Source organism: Arachis ipaensis, chromosome B3, assembly GCF_059453495.1.
Source record: "Arachis ipaensis isolate K30076 ecotype BB chromosome B3, ASM5945349v1, whole genome shotgun sequence".
Taxonomy (NCBI): domain Eukaryota; kingdom Viridiplantae; phylum Streptophyta; class Magnoliopsida; order Fabales; family Fabaceae; genus Arachis; species Arachis ipaensis.
The window spans coordinates 45,869,423-45,884,602 of NC_142438.1; positions in this window are offsets into that span (position 1 = coordinate 45,869,423).

Genomic DNA, 15,180 nt, shown 5'->3' on the forward strand with positions numbered 1-15,180 from the left:
GTTCTTCGTATTAGCCATTCTCATTTGTTCGACAGCATGAGTGACATACCACCAAACATCAATTTTATTCCACAACTTCTTGACGAGGTTATGTATGAACTTATTTTTTGTTTTGATGTTTCAACTATTTCAAATTTATGGTCCACATGTCGTTACTGGAGGTAAAAGTTGACATCTTACGAGTTCTTTACAAAGCTTATGAAGAGAGAGCTTTGCCACGGTTGCATGGTCTATGCTCATTTTGGACATTCATTTGTGTGGAGAAATTTCATAGATTGGATCATGAAAATGGATTCTTCCACAAGTGAGGTCGCGCCTCTCACATTTCTTTCCTATTATCTTTTGATGGTTGGTTTCAAATTGTTGGTTTGGACGAGATCTTTTGTATCTGATATTTTTTTATGAGGGTGCAAGTTACTTGCTAACCTAGAACCTTATTAGTCAAATGTCACGGATAATAACAGATCTTTTCAACAACAATGATGGTGATCTTGCTTATCTGTACACATTTATTTACTATCCAAACAACCTTCATTATGTCATCTTAAATGTTCTTAAAGAAGAATCCGAAAGCCCTTCATACACTTAACTATCTACACCAAATTTAGAAGAAATTGGGATGTCAGGATTACATGCCCTAACTATATATGTAACTTGGATTCAAGTTATATTTCAGTGGACGATATTGTGTACTGGATAATAAGTTATGAGCATGGTCATTATGAACAATACCCATACATCGTATCATTCTCCATACTAAACCTCACTTTTCATCAGATATTTATCTTTTTCGAAACTTTGGGACATTGTCATTCACTTTTGGTCGATGATGATTATCTTTGCCTTGTTGCGAATACTCATGACATTGAATCTTATACAATATGCATATAGTAGCTAGATAATAATGATAATGTTGTTTCTTGGAATAAGTTGTCTGAAAATGGTGGAAGAAGAGCTATTTATGTGCCTGCTATAATGTTAACACCGATCGTATTCAGGTTATGGAGAGGTATATTAACCTAAATGATTTGGTTGATGTGCAATTCACTTAGTTTGAAATCTATCGTTACTATCCATTTGATCATACAAGAAAAAATCTTCGATGGTTTGAATATAACGGTGAAGTTGAACTCATGTATCTCAATGTTCATTATGAAGGCATATTTCCTGTTTAATGGAAATGGTTTGAGATCAAAGTATGACCTATAAGTTTCTCATTATTTCCTTAAGTCTTATTTATTAATTTGTATTTTATGCTTTAATTCAAAGTGTTATGATGTATGTGCAATTATATTTAAAAAACCAATTTCGTTCTTACTGCTTGTACTACTACGTCATACTAGTGTTCAGGTAGGTTTATGGTTAAAACTTCAAAAACCATGCTATATTTATGTGTTGCTTTGTATTAGACTCTTAGTTTAACGTGTTTTTAATGGTACTCAACTATATGCTAAAATGTTAGTTGTCCAATTAAGAAAGTACGTTGATATTGTTTTTTTTTTTTTTTTGCTATTATTGAAATATTTGAATATATTCAAGTATATGCAAGGAAATATTAATGATCAAAGCTTTCCACTCAACACAGTTATTTATCCTACCGAACATATTTAAAATTGATAGACTGAATCTTTGATTTGTTATATCATAATATAATTTTAACAAATGCTATATGTATACTAAAATCAGTCGCCAAAATTAGCTATTTATTGACAATAATAAATTTAAAGTAACTATTACATGGAGTTTATTTTTCCAACCTAAACAATATCATTTATTGTATCATTCAATTTTTTATTTCTATCATGCGTATTAGACATAGTATATATACAAAGAAAACAGTGACGGACAATTTAAAGTCCCCTTCAAGAGGTTTTATGTAAACTATTTTCCTAAATAATTTGGTCTATAGGTTTAAGATAGTATTATATTATGTTATCGAACTTTCAACTTTTGTTATAGTCATATTAATCGTGTGATTAAAAAATAAAAAATACTAACCACAAAAAAATATAAATTAATTCTCCAATCAATAAATTTTATTTTAATCAGTATTTAACTAATATTGATCCTCCTTTTTAGTAAAAATAAAGGAAATACATATAACAATGATCCATAGAATCTCACTTAAATAATATATCACCCCTGGTAGGTTCAATGGACATAGAGAAATCAATTTTGGGATGAAAATAATGCATATAGGCTTAGTAGGAGGTCAAATCATTTTATGAACTTATTTAAATTAACTCAAATTTTCCTTGTTATTATAACCCGATTATTAACATTCGTTATAATTTGATGCTAATTTATTATATACTATAAGTCAGAATTTCTTATGAAAATGTAAATAAGTGCATTTACATTGAATGTCATGTGCCTTGGCTATATAATAAGGGTCTTTGGCTATTAAATATTGCAAATCATTACTTATTGTGCAACAAGTCATTTCATAGTGTCATAAATTTGACCTTACCCCCCTTAACCTTCTTTATTCTCCCATAAATACCAATATCATCAAGGTCATTATAATTCACAATGTCTTAAAATACACTATTATTGTTTTCTCACAAATCCTCAACTTTGGAAAGAAAATGAGTGATATCCCCCCTCCCAAAAAAAACTCGTATTTCTTCTCTTCCAGATGATATTGTATATAAAATTTTTAAGCTACGTGATGCAAAAACTGTGTTTAGGTGCAGATTTCTTAACCATTATTGGTATGAAAGGTTGAATCAGATGAGCTTCTTGCAAGAGACGTCGACCATGTGAAAAACAAGAGATCAATTTATGTACGTTCACCTGGGATATTATGGGTTCAAACCGAAGCTTGATTGGGTGATAAAATGGACACCACCACAGGTCAGCGAAAAAATGTCTCTTTTCCCTTCGTAATCAAACCTAGAGGTTGGTTACTTATAATCGGAATTGAGAACCGTAACTTCTGCTTTCGTGTATCTACAATAGATAAAAAAATCTAAACTTATAGTTTGGAATCCTACAGCTACTGTTAACCGTAGAATAAATGATCAAATACAACATTTCTGCAGCATGTGCACTTTTATATATACACATCCCGAAATTTTGCCAACCATAAAATCATCCAGCCTCCCCAATCATGTGCTACAACTTATTGAAGGCTTTCATGTGATGCTTATACGAAATATTGATCATGTAGTGAGTCTTTACAATGGAACTAGATTGATTGTCACAAGACTTAGAAATAAAGTTATTGAAGTAGAAGTTTGTCAGGCAATAATATTAGTAAAAAAATTTTCATACCAAGAATGACACTAACCCCATCATATGTACGATTATCTTTTAAGTTTCAGACAATTTTTCTTGATGCTCTCATATGCCATCCCAATAAATAAGAGTTAATGATAATATTTGAATCATGTAGTATTACTTCTTAAACAACAAGTGTTTACGTATGGACAATTTTATGTGGCAGTTTCACGAGTTACCAACAAAAGTGGATTAAAAATTATAATATCTCATGAGGAATCCAACAACTGAATCGAAACACAAAATGTGGTATACCAAGAAGTTTTTAGAAATTTTTCAATTGATACCAGTATGCACTACTCTACCATTATTGTTAATATTTTACTATTACTGTTACAATTGCTATTATATTCCAATCACAAATATTGTGACTTAAAAAATTATATTTTGCTACAATACTTGAAAAAAATTATATTTTGCTATAACACCTGAATCAAGCCTGCCCATGCATGGTAACAGAGACAATTTGGAAGGATAAGTCATTTATTCCAGAATGTTGTTTTGCTTTGAATTGGTCAACTTTTTTTTAATCACATTCATACTTTCTAACTATCAAAAAAAAATAATGCTCTAGTCTTTAGCATTTTAATTCAACTCATCAATATCCTCATTCTTCATGATGCATAATGTTTGAAACAAAGTCTTATATGCCTTAGTTTCTTTGGCATTATCAATATTCCATGTTGCTAAACTTCACTCCCATATACTTTTCATTTTCGTAAAATTTCTAATTACAACTATATGCTGGTAATTTAAAATAAACCACTAAAACTGTATTCTATTTGTCATTTAACATGCATGTGCATCATTTTGTCGATTATAAAAAATTTACTTATAGTTTCTCAGTAGTCTATGTAGGTCCATATCGACTGTGCTACACTTGCCAACATTAAAGAATGATCAATTGTCTTTTGGCATCACAAAATTTACCTTTTTAATGGGTTTTTATGTTTTAATTACTTGAACAAGTCTAAAGCTTTTCTTTTCTATATATGTTGCACTTTCCTGCTTTATAAACAGCAAACATGAACAAAAACCATATTGTGCTCCGACGAATACATCTTTATTTAGTATATTAAACTGTTTTAAAATTCTATTAACATCATTTCTTTCATTTTATGTTGTATTAATTTCTATCAGGTTGGTATCTTTATGTTTCTTTTGTTTATTATGTTTCCATTATTATTTGTATTACTTTTGGAGTCTTACATCTCTAAGATGGAAGTACATAGTACAACCTAACTAAAACATGCAATGGCTCTTTCCTTTGTGTATTTTCGTTAATATTCACGCCTTATCTATATTAGTGCTATTATGCTATATTCAAATCGGTCAAAAGAACATTATGTACATTACATACAATTTTAGTATTAAATTTTCGAATACAACAAATTATGAGTCACATCTTCACACAATGTTGAATGCTTCTTATTAGAAAAAAAATTAACCGACTACCACTAGTTAACTATAACATTTTTCCTTCACATTTACAAACCATCAAACCATACTACTAAATATCAAATCACAGCTTCAATTGTCTAACAAAAATCCTAAAGATTACAACTTTACAATTCATATACATTTCACATACTCTAATTCCACATATTAATACTATTTACATCATATCTTACATTACACGTTATTATACAAATAAACAATTAAACTGATATGAAAAAAATACCTAAAGTTTAACACAAAATTAATTCAATATTTTAAGCAAACTTGTTAGAACACCAATTAAAATGTTATTGTAAAAATTCAATGATCAAGTTAGTGAGAGTCCAAAAGTTGGGATTAAGATTAGAATGTGGCGATGTGCATACCTTTGGAGTAGAAATATTGTGCCCAAATCATGGAGGATAGATGATGAAAAATCCAAAGAAATTTGAAAAGATCTATTAAAGGGGAATATCATCTTTTTCTTTTTTTGGTCAGAAAAGGAGGATCATTTTTTTTGTTAGGGCACCCAAGTTCAGAACAAACCAAATAAGCAATCCTAATCACTACCCACTCTAGTCACTCCCTTAAACTTCTTTATTCCTCTATGTCCAATAAAAAAAAACTTCTTTACTCCTTTGACCCAAAAACTTCTCTATTCTCCCTCTCCTGTAACCATTATTTCAAATTAAATTAGACGAAATTTTATACATTGAAGAGAACAAGGACATGAACACCGAAGAGAATACAGACGCGATACTTGGTTGAGAGATCGAACTCCATGATGCAAAGAACAAATCATAGAGACGCGTCAGAAGAACGAAGACCAAGATGACACTCATGAAGCTAGGGGCGCACCAATCTAGAACGGGGGTAGGGTCGGGATGCTGAAACGACGGTCTGAACTAGAGTCAGAACCAGAAGCTACTCTTGCTTTCCTGAAACATGCGCTGGAGACCACAAGAGCAAAAATAGAATCTTTTTTTTATAGAATAAATGGGGCCTAGACCCAAACAACAAGACAAACAAAAAAGCAAAAAAGAAACACACCCCACTAATGGGAGTTACTACCAGGGATTGTCCCTGACTTTTCGAGATGAAGCAACTTGTTTAACGCTTGTGTAGGTGCATCAATGAATTGAAAGCTACTACCATGTTTTGTACTTTCTCTTGCCAACTAATGTGCACATTGATTTGCTTCTCTGTGCGTGTGTTTGAACCTAAGCTTCCAAGGTCTTCTTTTGAGTCTTTCTACTTCTTTGACTGCCAAGTTATGTTGTGAATCTTCTGAGGTATCTTCCATAATTATTTTTAGGATATCTATTGAGTCTACCTCGACCTCAATTCTCCTCATCCCGAGATCTACTACTATTTTTAACCCTTTCACCACCCCAATCAGTTCTACTTGTGCTGGAGTGCAGACTCAATGTTGGCCATAAATCCCCCAATCCATTCTCCTCATTTGTTCTTAGAACTTCACTGCTTCCCACAACCCCCACTTGCTCCTTAACAGCTCCATTTACATTGAGCTTTACCCAACTAAGATTGGATTTCTGCCAAGACGGATTTCACACAGGAGGAGCCTCATCATTTGCAAAGAGGTACTTTTTTTAAAAAAATGCACTTTTATAATTTCTTATACTTTCTTGAATTATGAACAAAGGGTTTGTAGGTCTGTTGTATGAAAAGTTGTTGGTTTCCATATACCTCCACTTTCTTAGCCACCAACATCCTACCATAAATAAGTCCTTTCATACGAACTGTTTGTTTCTTCCCCGTTCATTATTTAGATTTAGTTCTATCCAATCTTGTAGCTCTGAAGACAGAAAATGCCCAAAAGCACTAGGAATTGGGATTTTTGACCAAGGATTCATAGCGGCATGGCAGTTTCTAAGCACGTGAAGAATGGATTCTGAAGTATTAGAGCATCTATGGTAGAAAGGAGAGGAGCTCATAATTTTGGATTTCTTCAACGCCGTAAGGAGTCTCCCATGACTAGTTAACCATATAAAGGTATGTATCCTTTAAGGCCTTGCCACTTCCATATAATATCCCAGATTTTCCTGATTTCTAGATTTTAGACTGTTAATTGTTTGTATGTTGAGGCTACTGAGAAAACTCCATTCGATATGTGTTTCCAAGTGAATATATCACCCCCACCCCCTCTCATAGGGGCATCATCAAATTAATCTTTTGAACCAAACTATTCGATAGGTATGCTGTTATACGGTCTAGCTCCCAACCTCCATCTAGATTAACATATTGATAGAGCATGTCCTCTTCAATTTTCTTAGGAATCAAGGCCGTAGATTCTTTTTTTAAGCATCTGCACTCAGAAATCCAACGATCTTTTCAGAATCTAACTCTCTTCCCATCTTCGAAATTCCAAATGCAATGTTCCTTCATACTAGCCCACACTCTGGCCAATTCCTTCCAAATTGGAGAGTGTCTTCCTCCTTTATTCTCCTTTTCCAGTCTATCCTAGTCCCCTTCTTCACTCCCAGTAATGACTTTAACCTATGGCGAGTTTAGTTCATTGACAATTCTCCAAACAATCTTCATCAGAAAGGCTTCATTCATATCTTGGAGCCTTTTGAAACCTAATCCCCCTGTTGCTTTAGAAGACAGATGGTATTCTAGCCCACATAGTGCAATCTCCTCTATGTAGTACTCTCTCCCTATATGAATTTCCTTTGAGTCTTCCCCCACTTGTTTACAAATCCCTATTGGCACTCTAGCATTCTACATATATAATTTGCAATTGGATTCAAAATTGATTTTGCAAAAGTAATCCTCTCCGCCAAGGATAGACAATAACTCTTCCAACCCTTGAGTTTCTCTTGTACCCATTGAATAACATTTTTGAATTTATTTTCCCTTTCTATGGTTGACCAGCATAGCCCCCATATATTTTCCTAGGCTTTGGTTTTCCTCAAAATGATAGGCTTCTTTAATATTTCTCCTCATGTCTTGTTTGACATTACTCAAGAAGATCTTATAAGTTTTTTCCATGTTGATTTTTAAACCTGAAGCCGCACAAAAATCTTCCATTATATTCCTCACTGCTTCTATTTCTCCGCAAACACTAGTAGATCATCCACAAATAATTAATGGGATATCACCAGTCCCTTTCCTCTGTGCTGTTATTGGCCTCCAAATCTCCTCTTCTACGCATTCTTCAATCAGCTACGAGAGCTTATCCATAACGATAACAAACAAGTATAGAAAAAGTGTGTCACCTTGGCGAAGGCCACGAGAAGGATTAAAATCAACAGTATTAGCTTCATTCCAGAGGAGGATATACGAAACAGAGGTTCCACAACGCATAATAATCCCCACCATATTACTAGGCAATCCAAATTTCACCAGGCAAAATTCTAAGAAATCCCACCATACTCTGTCATAAATATTTTCAAAGGCAAATTTAATAGCCATGTATCCCTTTCTCCCTTTCATCTTATGTATAAAGTGTGTTAATTTTTTTGCAATTAAAATATTATCTTGTATTTTTCGTCTAGGAACAAAATTAGATTGTTGAGGGGCAATTCTATTCAGGAGGGTTGGTTTGAGTCTTTCCACCAAAATCTTCGATAAACCCTTATAGCTGACACTACAAAGAGCGATAAGTCAAAATTGAGAAATAAACCTCAGGCACTTGAACTTTGGAAATCAATGTAATTAAAGTGTTGTTTAGGCTTCTTATATTGTTGAGATCATTCCAGGATTTTTTTTATCTTCTGAAAAATGCTATTTTTCACATTCTCCCAATGATCCTTGTAGAAGTATGCAGGAAAACCATCTGTTCCAGGGGCTTTTGAGGACCCAATATTAAAAAATGCTCTTCTGATTTCATCATGTAGAGGATGGTGGCTAATGTTACTCCTTATCACTTCTTTTAAAGGGGGCGGGTTCTAGAGCATAACAAGGTAGCTCGATCCCCTTCTTCAACATGATATAGATTCTGGAAGAATTAGACAGCAAAAAAAATTATTTGATTTTGATCTTTCATCCACTTTCCTATGTCATTCCTCAATTTAAGCACCTTGTTCTTTTGCCTTCTAACTATCATCTTAGTATGGTAATATTTTGTGTTACGGTCTCCTTCCACTATCCACCTTTCTCTAGATTTTTAAAGCCATAAAAGTTCTTCTTTTTCCAGGAGCTCTTCCAACTCAAAATTTAATTGTTTTTCTAATCTTTCCAAAAAAAGTTATAGGCAAAGGCTTGGACTCTTTGAATCTCTCCCAATCTATTCAAAAGTCTCATTTTTTGTCGACCTACAAGCCCAAAGACCTCTTTGTTCCATTTCTTTAACTCTCTCGTTAGTAAGAAGAGAGCCTGATTTAAATCAGTGTCCCTCCTTCAATTCTTGCTCACAAATTCATGGAATTCAGGATGAAAATTCCACATCACTTCAAATCTGAAAGGCCTTTCCTGTCTTGGTTAAATCTGTGGTTTGAAGGTGATCAGTAGGGGTGGTGGTCTGAGTTTGTCCTCGTTAGCATGTCCACCCTTGCTTTCCCATACCTTTTCCTCCATTCAGCATTAGCTAAGACTCTGTCCAACCTTTTGTAAACTATGTCTAAGCCTTCCCATTATGGACCAGACCACGTGAATCTTGAACCTACATTTCCCAAGTCAATAAGATAGCATTCATTCACCCACTCCTTAAATTTCTTGTAAGCTCTATTGTTAGTTCTTCCCTCGCCTTTTTTCTCAATTGGACAAGCTATTTCGTTGAAATCTCCCATTACTAACCAGTTTTTCTCCATTTTCCTGGCTAATGCTTTTAAATAGACCCACAAATTTCTTCTTATTCGCTCTTGAGCACTAGCATAAACAGTTGTTAATAACTAACTTTCTTTAAAAGGATAGCCAACTTCCATGGTTATAGCTTGGTTATTTGAGTCCACAACCTTCATAGACAAATTAGGGTCCCTTCATAGGACCCAAATTCCACCCCTAAACCCACATGCTTCTTCTATAACACTGAAATCAAAACCACATCTTCTAATGGCTATTTGGGCTTGATCACCACTGTACCTAGTTTCTTGAAGTATCACTATGTCAAGGTTGTAAATTCTACTAAATTCCTTATGTGTACAAGCAAAAGCTTGACTCATTGCACCTCTACAATTCCAAGAGAAAATAATCATTGGTAAAAGGTAGAGAGGAAGAGCTTACCGCTCTAGCATCATTTTTCCTCATCAAGGGAGATGTCTCCATCACACTCCTCCACTTTCTCAGGAGCTAATCATCCTTTTTGTGGCTCAAACTGATCAGTTTTCATATTCACAAGAACACTTCTTTCATCTTTCTCATACTGTTATAGTGCCTCTAACATTATATTTGTATCTATAGAATTCCTGTCAGGGGGGTTTGATTCTTTCTATCTGAAATGGTCCTCCTCCATCAATGCTATTTATGGAACAAAGCTGTCATCCATAGAAGAACCTTGATTGTTGGAGTCAGGGATAGAACATAGATTCAAATGACAGTCTAAGGATAAGTGTTGTTGGGTTGAGACCTGAGATGTGGATGGGTTGTCAGCTATGGTTGGTTGTAATTTTTGGGCAGGTAGGTTCTAGTTATAGGTAAAGCATAGTTGGGCTTTTGGTGGACCTGTTTGGTTCTGTGTTGCTTTTTTTTTTGGTTAGGCTCAACTATGGAGTTATAGCTAGTTTCTTTGTTTTTTAGGCTGGCATGAGCTACGATAGGCTGTTTGTTTGGATGGTAATAGGCTCAGAAAAGGTTCTTGTTGGTGGGCCTTGGGTTCCTTGGGTTTCCCCAATGATATTGTTGGGTGTTTCCTTCTCATGAATAGTCACTGATTTCAAATGATTAGGTATTTTAGCCTTGTTGTTTTCAGAGTGAAGGACAACGGATCTTGTACCAGTTGTATCCTATTCATTCTTTTTGCTCTTCTCACCACTGTATGCACTATTCACCCCGCTAATAGTGCCAGCATCTATCTTTCTGCTATTTCTCTCATGTGTAGGCCTTTTGGACCACCATCCACAGTCCAAAAGTTGCTCTCTTCACTGAATTTTTTTTCATTATCTTGGGTTGGAATACCTGAATTGCCCTCAGGTGTTTATGCACTCTTTTTCACTAGTACTGCCTCTTCTCCCTCCTTCTGTTGCTCTCTGATTATCTTCTCCGGCTCCCCTGCACCTTTTTTCGATAGCTTTTCTTCGGGCAGTTTTCTTTTTCGTGCCCAACCATTCCACACAAGAAGCAGATGTTATATAACCCTTCGTATTCCACATGATACTTCACACTATTGATAGAATATTGTGAAATTAATGGCTTTGTTAGGTTGAGCTGGACACACAGACGAGCAAATTTTTCCCTGCACTTATATGTTGTGTTGGAGTCTACCTTCAGAGTTTGCCCGACAATGTTTCCTATTCGTTCCAAAATTTCTTAATCATAATACTCGATTCCAAGGCCAAGCAGCTAGAGTATCAATAGTTGCTTCCATGGGAATAAAGTTAGGCTTCCAAACCTTATGGAGAAGTAGTGGTAAAAAATTTGACACGTCCCCTCTATTAAAGAAAAGTCTAGATCCTCTTAAGAAAAAAATTTTACCAGAAAGAAATCATTTCCCAACTCTATTACCTCTAGACTACCTTGCTTACTCCACATAGTCTCAAGTCGTCTAGTGAGCGCCATAAGGGAGATCCAATAAGCTTCACTATCAAGGTGTTCCACCAAGGATGTCTCAGACTCTTAATGGTTGCCTCATTAATCACCACATTGTATATTCTATCTACCTAGCCTTCTCTATTCTTATGTCTGGTCCATTGCCTTTTTCCTTACATTTTGTTTTCTCTTCCCTCTTTCCATTATTTTCCATTTTTTCTTCAGAACTATCCAACTCCAAAAAGCTATCGTCTTCTTTCATTGCTACTGGCAATCTTCCTCCCTTCATGGCATCACAAAAGGATCTTCTCGGAGCTTCACCTTTTCTGCCTTCCTCACTTTCACTCCTCATCCATTCTTCTTCTCTAGGAACTAGCGATATGTAACCCGAGAAGTCACTGCCTTCCCCTTCTTTCCTTCCTTTCTTGGTTACGCATAGGATTTGCTCCTTATATGCTTTTCTCCTCGGTTCGTGAGCATGGGAGTGTCCTCCACGGACAAAGCCACCCCTCATTAGTGGCTTGGACGGTTCAGGGAACAATAGGATAAAAAAAAGTACGAAGAAAAATTAAATTTCTGAAGTTTTTCAAAATCCTAAACCCAAAAATATCATCTTAATTGAGGAAGATCCACATACCTTAAGGGGACCAGTGTGCCCCAGGAGGAGTGATTTTAGGCCCAACAAACCTCATATTCAAATTTTTAAATCTATATTATATATCTGAATTTTCTTTTCTTTTCCTTTTGGGATCAAATAATGACTTTTTTTTTTGGATAAAGTACGATTGTAATTATTAATATTTAGACTAAGTCCTAATTTTGGTTTTAAATATTTAAAATATTTTATTTTTATTTTAAATATTTTATTTCATTCAATTTTATTCTATATTTAAAATACACCATAAACATCGACAAAATACCAGAATAATGATAATAACCAAGTTAGAATAAGGAACATCTGATTTTATATTTTAAGGTTGAATAAATTATGCAGGTTATATAGATTTAGCATAATTTTAATTAAGTAGTTTTATATTTTAGAAGGTGATTCTCAATTAGGGTAAATTAGGATAATTGGAGTAAGTGAAAAAGATGAAAGCTGAAAGATGATTATTAATCAGGATAAATTAGAATAATTGAGTTTTTTTTTTTTTTTTGTAGCTCTGAGTCTAATCCAATAAAAATTGGCCGGGTTATATTAAAATTATGCTAAATCTTTGATTTATTATCACTTCACATTAGTGCAGGATTATATTAAAACTTCACCTAAAAAAAAAAAAAGGATTTCAATATTCATTCAAGTCCAATACATCACAAAATGCACACCATTGCTTACACTTGGACAAAATACAAAGCTTATGTTTTGCATAGCATTAAAATATCAACTAGTATATATCAAAATCAACCAATAAAATTAGGCACTAATATAAAATATATCTTCAAATGAATTAAACAAATATATAATAGTTGATTTTGATAATTAATTTTAGTATACAGATAACATTTTCGTAAAATTTTTATTCAAGGCTGAGCTTTTTACATATGAAGAGATCAGAGCCAATTTTATTGTTCTTTCATTGAAAATGATATTCGAACACTGAGGTTTGGTTTGATAAAAATTTTTTAAAAAAGTGTTTGTGTTTTTCAAAAGCACAAATATCTTGTTTTGTATTGGTAAATAAAAATATTTATGTGTTTGTACTTTTAGTTTCTTAAAGTTAAGAGTACTTTTGAAAGCAATTAAGGAAGAACTTTTTAAGACTTGGATGTATCCTGTGTTAAAAACTTACTAGGATGTGTCCTCTGTTTTAAACTTCTTTGGATGTGTCTTTTATAGATATATCTTTCGTTAGATGTGTCTTTATTAGATTTATCTTCTGTTTAAAACTTGCTTGAATGTGTCTTTATTAAATGTGTCATTAATTTCATAACTAATTAACAAACCTTTTGCCTCCTAATCATTCTTATAATCCTGAATTATTTCTAAACAATGTATATAAATACAGGTTACTGAACATATATAATTTAATAATAATAATAATAATAATAATAATAATAATAATAATAATAATAATAATAATAATTCAAAAATATAATAAGAACTAGCTTAAGGTTTTGTATATGCTCTTCAATTACAATATTCATACTTTGTACTGATGTAACATACAAAATATTACTAGTTCATAATTCATAACTCACCACAACCGGATCTATGCAATAATCTTGAGCATATCCATCAAAGTTTGGCATAAAATGGAATTAAAAAAAATAATAATAAGATGAAAGATTTATTATCTCCATGATAGATGAGTTATATTCTGAATCAACTACCTGTCATTCATTCTCTTCACCTCTACATAATAAACCCTTTTTAATGGCCATACATCTGCAAGATAAATTCAAGTCATTTACATAATTGCATAAGAATCAAACTAAATTGATTCATTTTCATCTTTTGACTACTAATTATACAAAAAATGAAGCATGTTCAGTTATCCTGTTCCCTCTTTCTTCTCATATTTGCTACCTTCTATTCTTGCACCAATTCAGCAACAGTACCATCTCCAAAAGCTTCATCCACAACATCATCAAAACCATTCGTAACAAACAGAACACAAAATCTCCCAAATCAACAGAACAAGAATAATCTTCATTAGCAACAAAGGATGTTACAAGCATTATCATAGCAATGCAAAAAGCTATTATTGAGATTACAAGTCCTCAAAATTATTCTTGATTTTCAACTTTAAAGCCTTGAGATTCTACAAAAACACATGATGTTACAAGCATTATCACAGTAAATGTAGAAAATTACTAAATCAACAAAACAAGAATAATCTTCATTAGCAACAACAGAACACAAACTCTCAAAATCAACAAACAGCGCAAATTTTACAAGAACCTAACAACTAAAAAAAATCATGCATTACGATACGGATCTCACGTCTGCCACCCTCATCATCATAGTTTATAACAGAAACAACATAACACCAACAAAAATTTTAAAAATAGTGAATAACATACTTGATCATCAAAATTCAAATACCATACACATCCACTTGAACAAATAAAAAATTTGGAGACGGAAATTGAACCATTGAATTACTGTACCTAATTCGGATTCGAAAACAATGTGCTGGCATTGTTCTCTTGGAGGCTTGCAGTAGCGACCAAATAGAATGAGCTGGCGGCAAGAGAAGATCGATGTCGAAGGGCCGGCGGCATTGGCTCAGGCAGCGGTGAAAACTCAGACGTGTCTGGCGCGAGGTGTGTCATGTTAATGGTCGTACTTAGCGGCGATCTGCAGCGGCGATGGGGCTCACGAACTCTTGACGGTGCAACGGCAAGGCGGGAGGCGTCACATCTGCGATGGAGGACGCACGGCGGAAAGGCGGCGAGTGGGAGATCGGCTGCATGCGAGGAAGGGTGGCCGAAGGGACACGATGACGATAATACAGCCGCTATGCAAATGGCGGCGACAACGGATGCAAGGAGATTAGGGTAGAGACGTGACGAACGAAGCGGCTGCAGTCTGGCGCAGCGTGGGGGGTTATGGTGGAGGCTCGACTAATGAATTTGAAGGATTACCATGTGTTGATAACACGCAGCGAAAGAAAAGAAAGTAATCCTTAAATATCTATTTTGTGTTTAAACTTTATTCCAATAATATACAATATATAGATCAGATCTAAATACCTGAGTACACTAGTAAAAATCTTTTTCTCCTTCGATGGTACGAAGGCGCTATGCATATCCACACTGAGACCAACCTTTGTTGTCAACTCTTTGACCAATGGATATCTGATCTAAATTGAG